We start from the raw sequence: 7,514 nt of genomic DNA on the forward strand, positions 1-7,514 counted from the left end.
GCCCGTTGAGCAGGGAGCCTGATGAGAAGGCTCAATCCCAGGAGCCTGGGATCATGACCTGAGCCTGAGGCAGACGTTTACGCAAACTAAGCCACCCAGTAGCTCTCAAAATTACCATTTAAAAAAAAAATATGCCAGTTGAAAGGAAATGGTATTGTTTTGATTCACACTTGTGTCATTATTCTTAAAGTTGAATTTTGCAAGTACGCATAGTCTACTCTTTATAACAAGACATATTGAAAATTGTGCAAGTTTGATGTACAAGATGTCCATATTTGAGATGAAAAGTCAAAACTGTGATTTCCCCTTTACATTAAATAATGCATGATAGACACATAGATATTTCACTAGCTCCCTGGTCTTAGAGGAACATCTTAGGGCTTAGGGACTGCCCCATCCCATGCCAAGAGGTGAACAGCTATTTGGCATTTCAGATTTCCTATGATGCCCCCAGAAAAGAAAATTTCACAACATAGGAATGTCCTGAGCAGTCCATCTGGGGCAGCTTGAGCTATTCCTGAGCCTGGGGTAGTAGATCATTCTCAACTTGGCAGGGCACTGCAGAGTGTTTGGCAAGTATGGACTTCCCCATACACATCTTTCCTGGAGGAGCAAGTAACCCAGCCTCCAGCAAAGGCAGCCTGTTTGCAGGTTAAGCCTGTGGGCCAGGACTGAACATCTGGGGTAATTTAGGGAGTGTGAAGGAAGAGCTATGACTCAACACAAGCATGAGGACTGCTGTGATTTCTGGAGTGCTCCTGAAGCCCTTGAGCATCTGGGTTCCAAAGACTTATAGGGACTTTTGATGCCTTTGTCTATGGGACGGAAGGCCATCCCCATTCCTGCTCCAAGCATTTATTTGTTCATTCATTTTGTTCATTCATTCAATATACTTTTTTTTTTAAGATCTAGACCTACTTTATACAAAGCTTGATACTGCCTTTGAGGGGTGCAACGGTGAATAAGACTCAATCTTTGTCCTCAAATAGTGTGCAGACTAATAGGGAGAAAGAGATTAAACAGCTACCTAAAAGTTAAGTCAGAACTTTTTTTTTTTTTTTTAAGATTGTATTCATTTATTCGTGAAAGACACAGAGGCAGAGACATTGGCAGAGGGAGAAACAGGCTCCATGCAGGGAGCCCGATGCGGGACTCAATCCCAGGACCCTGGGATAACTACCTGAGCCAAAGGCAGACGCTCAACCACTGAGCTACCCAGATGCCCCTTAAGGCCAAACTTAAAGAAAAATATCTAACAGCACCAGCACAGTGTCTGAGTAGTGAAGAGGGAGCAAGGGTTCATTTCTTAGGGGATGAGTGAAGATTCCCCAGAGAAAGTGCCATTTATTTTACATCATAAAGAATGAATTGTGTTTCAATACCATAGATAGGAAAGTAAGTGAAAAAGGAGCCGTGGAGTGGGAATTGTGAAGACTTTTTAGGTCATAGAGACCTATAGGAGAAAAGTGCCAGTATATACAAATTTGAATCATCCAAAATTGCCAGTTTTACAGGTTAATAAAAAAAAAAAAAAAAGGTCAGATATGGGCAATTTCAACCTAATACATAGTTGTTTTAAGAGCTACCAAAATAGGAAATACCATTCTTCCACTTTAACTAAACCTAATTTTAATTACAAGAAAGAAATTTCAGCAGACCCATACTCAAGTGCCTGTCCCATAAAAACAGAACTCGAAGCATAGAGGACTTTCTGGTCGCAATCCACCAGCTCCTGGCCCCTGCCAGCAGAGGGCATCTTCAGAAATCACAGGACCCATTCAAGTCTCCAGCGCAGGGCCACTTCACTTGCTCTTTGGGATGAACAACTGGAGGGAGACCTGCTGCTTGTAAACAAGTTTCTACCAGCAACATCCAGGTAGCAATTCCAAAGTTAAGAGGTGTTTTGGGGTTTTTTGGGTTTGGGGTTTTTTCCCCCTTTAAAAATTTTTTTCTTTCAGGCAGAGATTGAAGGACAGTAGTTGCATCCAACTACCACACTCATGTCAAGTATTTTCTATTTGTCATTAGAGACATTCAAAAGTGATCAAGCTATCATAATAAAAGTAATACATGTTAAAACATCAGAAACAACATTTCGACCTATGATACTGGCAAAAGAAAAAGTTTAAAAATATCAAGTGGGAGTGTAAATTGTACATCTCTCCTTGCAGGGCAATTTGGCAACAACCATGAAGTTACAGTGTAGTTCCTGATCCCTCCTTTTGCTGAACAAGTCTGTTCTAAAGCCATTCAGTGCCGCAGAGTTACAATATCAGAAAGGGAAAAAAAAAAATAACCAATCCTCAGGGTCAGATTGGAATTGTAGGTATTGGTGTGCACTCCTGATTTTTAAACTAAACAGATGCAGAAATAATACAGACATGTTCACATGTACACACACCCACAGATATTCCCTAGCTCTACCCAGACGGCTTGGGAACAGTGGCCCCCCAAAAGCAGTGAGCACACCTAGAGTTCAGATCTTGGTTTTTCAATACTATCTTCCACTAAAAGGAACCAGGAGTCCTTGGAGAAATGGCTGGTTCCAGAGCTGAGGCAGGAAGACCACGCAATGCAGCATTTTATTGTAGTGGAGAGCAAGAAAGTGCTCAGAGAATAATGAGTGTATGCCCCAAACACCCACCCCCACCTCTGCACCTTGAAGTTTCGGGAGCAACTTTAGCATCCAAGTAAATAGCAAAAATAATGAATTTTAATAAAACAAGAGACCAGGAGTCCATATAGATAAACGGAAGTCTGGTAGACATTCCTTTAATCAAATGGGACAAATCAAAATCATGCACTGTGTTGATGGGATGCAATGAGAGAAGCCAGCATCATTTCCATGATGTTCCCGCTGAAATGCAATGTAAATCCAAAGATGAATAAAATGAGACAACCCAAACTGAATGATACAAAAGAAATAGCCTGTAATCTTTAAAATGTCAAGGTCATGAAAGTCAAGGAAAGATTGAGGAATTGTCCCAGAAGGACACCAAAGAGACTTGAATTAAAAGAAATGCAAAGCAGGACTCTAAATTGGGTAAAATATATTATTGGAACTATTGGCAAAATTTCAATGGGGTGTGAAGATTGGATGGTACTAAGGCACCCCCGTTTATTTCTTAATTTGTTGCTTGGATTGTGGTTATGTAAGAGATGTCCTTGTTTGCAGGAAATACCTGTTAAAGTCTTTGGAGATTGGACAACATACTCCAGATGGTTCAGGAAACTAAATTTGTGACTCTTTCTTTTTTTTTTTTTTTAAGATTTTATTTATTTATTCATGAGAGACACACACAGAGAGAGAGGCAGAGACATAGGCAGAGGGAGAAGCAGGCTCCATGCAGGAAGCCCCATGTGGAACTCCATCCCCAGACTCCAGGATCACGCCCTGGGCCAAAGGTGACACTCAACTGCTGAACCACCCAGGTGTCCCTGTGACTGTTCCTAAATAAAATTATTTACTTTTAAAAAAGATTACAGGGGCGCCTGGTTGGCTCAGTCAGTTAAGCATCTGCCTTCAGCACCGGTCATGATCCCAGGGTCCTGGGATGGAGCACAGAGTTGTTGGGTTTCCTGCTCAGCAGAGAGTCTGCTTCTCCCTCCCCATCTGTCTCTTCCCCGGGCTTGTGTGCTCTCTGGATCACTCTCCCTCTCTCAAATAAATAAAATCTTAAAAAAAAATTTTTTTTAATAAAAATGTTATAATACATCCTTTGACCTAGAAATTCTATTTTCAGGAATTTTTTCTACAGATATCCTTGCTCATTTATCAAATATCTTACGCGTACAGGCTATTCATTCCAAGTGTCCAATAAAGCCAGAATTAGAAAAGAACCTAAATAATCACCAATATGGGATTAAACACATATGATACATCCAAACACAAAATAGATACAGAAAAGAGAATAAAATAGCTCTGGACCAATCTACACAATACATTGTTGTATGGAAAAAGCTAAGTGCAGAACAAGTGCATGAATGCTATCATTTGTTTACAAAAAGGAGATACAGCTTTTTTTCACAATGGGCTTGCCGCCAGAACACAGGTGTCATGAAAACCACTGCTAAACCTAAACCAAAATGGGAAAGGAAATGACTCACATCAACAGCATCATCATTGGACATGTAGATTTGGGCAAATCTACCACTATTGGTCATCTGATCTACAAATGTGGTGGGATCAACAAAAGAACTATTAAAAAGTATGACAAAGAGCCTGCTGGGATGGGAAAGGGCTCTTTCAAGTCTGCCTGGGTTTTGGATAAGCCAAAAGCTGAATGTGAATGTATCACTATTGATATCTCCCTGTGGAAATTCGAGAACAGCAAGTATTATATGACCATCATTGATGCCCCAGAACACAGAGACTTTATCAAAAACATGATTACAGGCACATCTCAGACTGACTAGGATGGCCTGATTGTCACTGCTGGTGTTGGTGAATTTGAAGCAAGAAGGGGCAGATCCATGAGCATGCCCTTCTGGCTTACACACCTGGTGTAAAACAACTAATTGTTGGTGTTAACAAAATGGATTCTACTGAGCCACCCTCCAGCCAGAAGAGATACAAGGAAATCGTTAAGGAAGTCAGCAGCTACTTTACAAAAATTGGCTATGACCTCAACACAGTAGCATTTGTGCCAATTTCTGGTTGGAATGGTGATAACATGCTGGAGCTAAGAGCCAACATGCCTTGGTTCAAGGGATGGAAGGTCACCCGTAAAGATGGGAATGCCAGGGGGGTGGGGGTGAATGGGTGACGGGCACTGAGGGGGGCACTTGACGGGATGAGCACTGGGTGTTATTCTATATGTTGGCAAATTGAACACCAATAAAAAATAAATTTATTATTTAAAAAAAAAAGATGGGAATGCCGGTGGAACCACACTGTTTGAAGCTCTGGATTCCATTCTGCCACTAACTCGTCCACCTGATAAGCCCTTGCGTCTGCCTCTCCAGGATGTCTACAAAATTGGTGGTATTGATACTGTCCCTGTGGGCCGAGTGGAGACTGGTGTTCTTAAACCTGGCGTGATAGTCACCTTTGCTCCAGTCAATGTTATAATTGAAGTAAAGTCTGTTGAAATGCACCATGAAGCTTTGAGTGAGGCTCTTTCTGGGGACAATGTGGACTTCGATGTCAAGAATATATTTGTCAAAGATGTTCGTTGTGGCAATTGGCTGATGACAGCAAAAATGACCCACCAATGGAAGCAGCTGGCTTCACAGCTCAGGTGATTATCCTGAACCATCCAGGCTGAACCAGTGCTGGATATGCACCTGTGCTGGATTGTCACACAGCTCACATTGCTTGCAAGTTTGCTGAGCTGAAAGAGAAGATAGATTGTCGTTCTGGAAAAAAGCTGGAAGATGGCTCTGAGTTCTTGAAATCTGGTGATGCTGCCACTGTTGATATGGTTCCTGGCAAGCCTCAGGGTGTGGAGAGCTTCTCTGACTATCCTCCTCTGAGCCGTTTTGCTGTTCGTGACATGAGACAGATGGTTGCTGTGGGTGTCATCAAAGCAGTGGACGAGAAGGCAGCTGGAGCTGACAAGGTCACCAAGTCTGCCTGGAAAGCTCAGAAGGCTAAATGAATATTGTCCCCAATACCTGCCATCCCAGTCTTAATTGGTGATGGAAGAATGGTCTCAGAACTGTTTGTGTCAATTGGCCATTTAAGTTTAACAGTAAAAGATTGGTTAATGATAACAAGGCATTGTAAAGCCTTCAGAAGGAAAGGAGAATGTTTTGTGGACCATTTGGTTTTGTGTGTGAGTGTGGCAGTTTTAAGTTATTAGTTTTTAAAATCAATACTTTTTAATGGAAACAACTTGACCAAAAATCTGTCACAGAATTTTGAGACCTATTGAACAAAAGTTTAATGACAGAAAAAAAGAGAAAGAAATAGAAATGTGTCCAAGTGCATGTTTTTCTATCCTACAGAGGATCGCCCCTGATACAGGCAGCATTCAGTGCCTCTGTGAAGGGAGAGTCGCTCTGGAGGAAGAGTCATCTTTTATACCTTTTGTAATTTTGAATTTTGAAGCAAGCGAATATATTACCTGTTTGATAAATTATTTCTAAAAAAGCAAAATAAGCAAAATGTGTGTTACCTAGCATCAGAAGGGACATTCACAAGAAAATTTGCAAATTTATCTGATCTTTTCTCTTGTTCCAAATTAGTAATCTGCCTTCTGGAAAGGAACGCATAGCTAGCTCCTTCAGTGCCATGTTTAAGAACAATAAACAGTACACATTGCCTGTTATTTCCATCTTCCTTCCCTGAGAAAAATAATTTCTTGGGATCTTTGGTGTTTCAAATTGGATTGTCTTCCCCCTAAAATGCATATGTTGAAACCCTATTTGGAGGTAATGTTTTAAAAGAGGTAATTAAGTTAAAGTCATTAGGGTGGGCCTTAATCCAAAATAACTGATGTCCTTGTAAGAATAGGGAATTGGGGCACAGACACATGCAGAGGAAAGATGATGTGAAGACACAGGGACAAGATGGCCACCCACGAGCTTAGGAGACAGGCTTGGAACACATCTTCCCTTGCGGCCCTCAGATGGAAGAGTCCCTGCTGGCATCCTGATCTGGGACTTTGGGCCCCCAGAACTGTGAAAAATACATTTTTGTGGGTTAAGCCGCCTGGTCTGTGGTTGTTACAGCAGCCCTAGAAACCTAGTCCATCCAGTCTCAAATGGGTGTCTGACCAGGGCTCTCCCCGACAACGGTGACCTTCCTAGGCAAGGGACAGGAGTCCAGTGTGCAGGGAGCCAGTGAGGGAAGCAGCTAGGGAGGAATGCCAGCGCCCAGCTGGACCAGGACTTTGAATGCTGTACTGGGGACGTGCTTCCACAGAGCTTTGGAAGGATTTGAAGACCGAATGATGTGCTTTGAACATAATACATTAGAAGAGAACTTGGTGGCCAGTGGGTTGGAGTGAGAGCCAAGCAGGAGACCACTGTAGGCATCCTGATGAGAGAGGGGAAGGAGCAGGCCTTGGATGATTCAAAGCACAGGCGGCCTTGAGTCATTTTGGAAGAAATGGGAAAACTGCTCACATGTTTGGGGAGATCATTCAGGTCAAGAGGTCTGAATTCTGTGGCTGGCTGTATGAAGAGGAAGAAGAGAAACAGACAAAAGGGTCAAAAAGACTGTACATCTCTATGGTGAGGAGAAGAAAAGAGGGAAACAGAAATGAAGGAAAGCTTTGATTGGAAAAAGCATGCCAGGGCTAGTGCAGAAGGTCAAACAGTGTGGGACTGAGGGCCCAGGACCCAGGGAAGGGGCTCACCCTTGTTTGGGTGGGGAGGGGGGGGGGCAAAGCCAGGGAATTGCTTCTGGGGTGAAAATAGAAGTGGCTGGTCCCCAAAGGAAGTTGTAGAAGGAGCAAAGGACAGCCTGCCTGTGAGGGCAGAGCCAGGCAAGCAGTGACCCGGCTCCCCCTCCCCCTCCTCCCCAGAGCAACTTAAACACTGAGGCTGCAGAAGGCAAATCGAGAGTG

At 42.8% G+C, this 7,514-nt stretch overlaps 1 pseudogene; it reads left to right on the plus strand.

Moving 5' to 3' along the window:
* The first annotated feature begins 2,043 nt into the window (after positions 1–2,043).
* On the plus strand, positions 2,044–6,272 carry LOC144320133 (elongation factor 1-alpha 1-like; annotated as a pseudogene).
* The last annotated feature ends 1,242 nt before the right edge of the window (positions 6,273–7,514 follow it).

This window comes from Canis aureus, chromosome 9 (genome assembly GCF_053574225.1).
Source record: "Canis aureus isolate CA01 chromosome 9, VMU_Caureus_v.1.0, whole genome shotgun sequence".
Classification (NCBI taxonomy): Eukaryota; Metazoa; Chordata; class Mammalia; order Carnivora; family Canidae; genus Canis; species Canis aureus.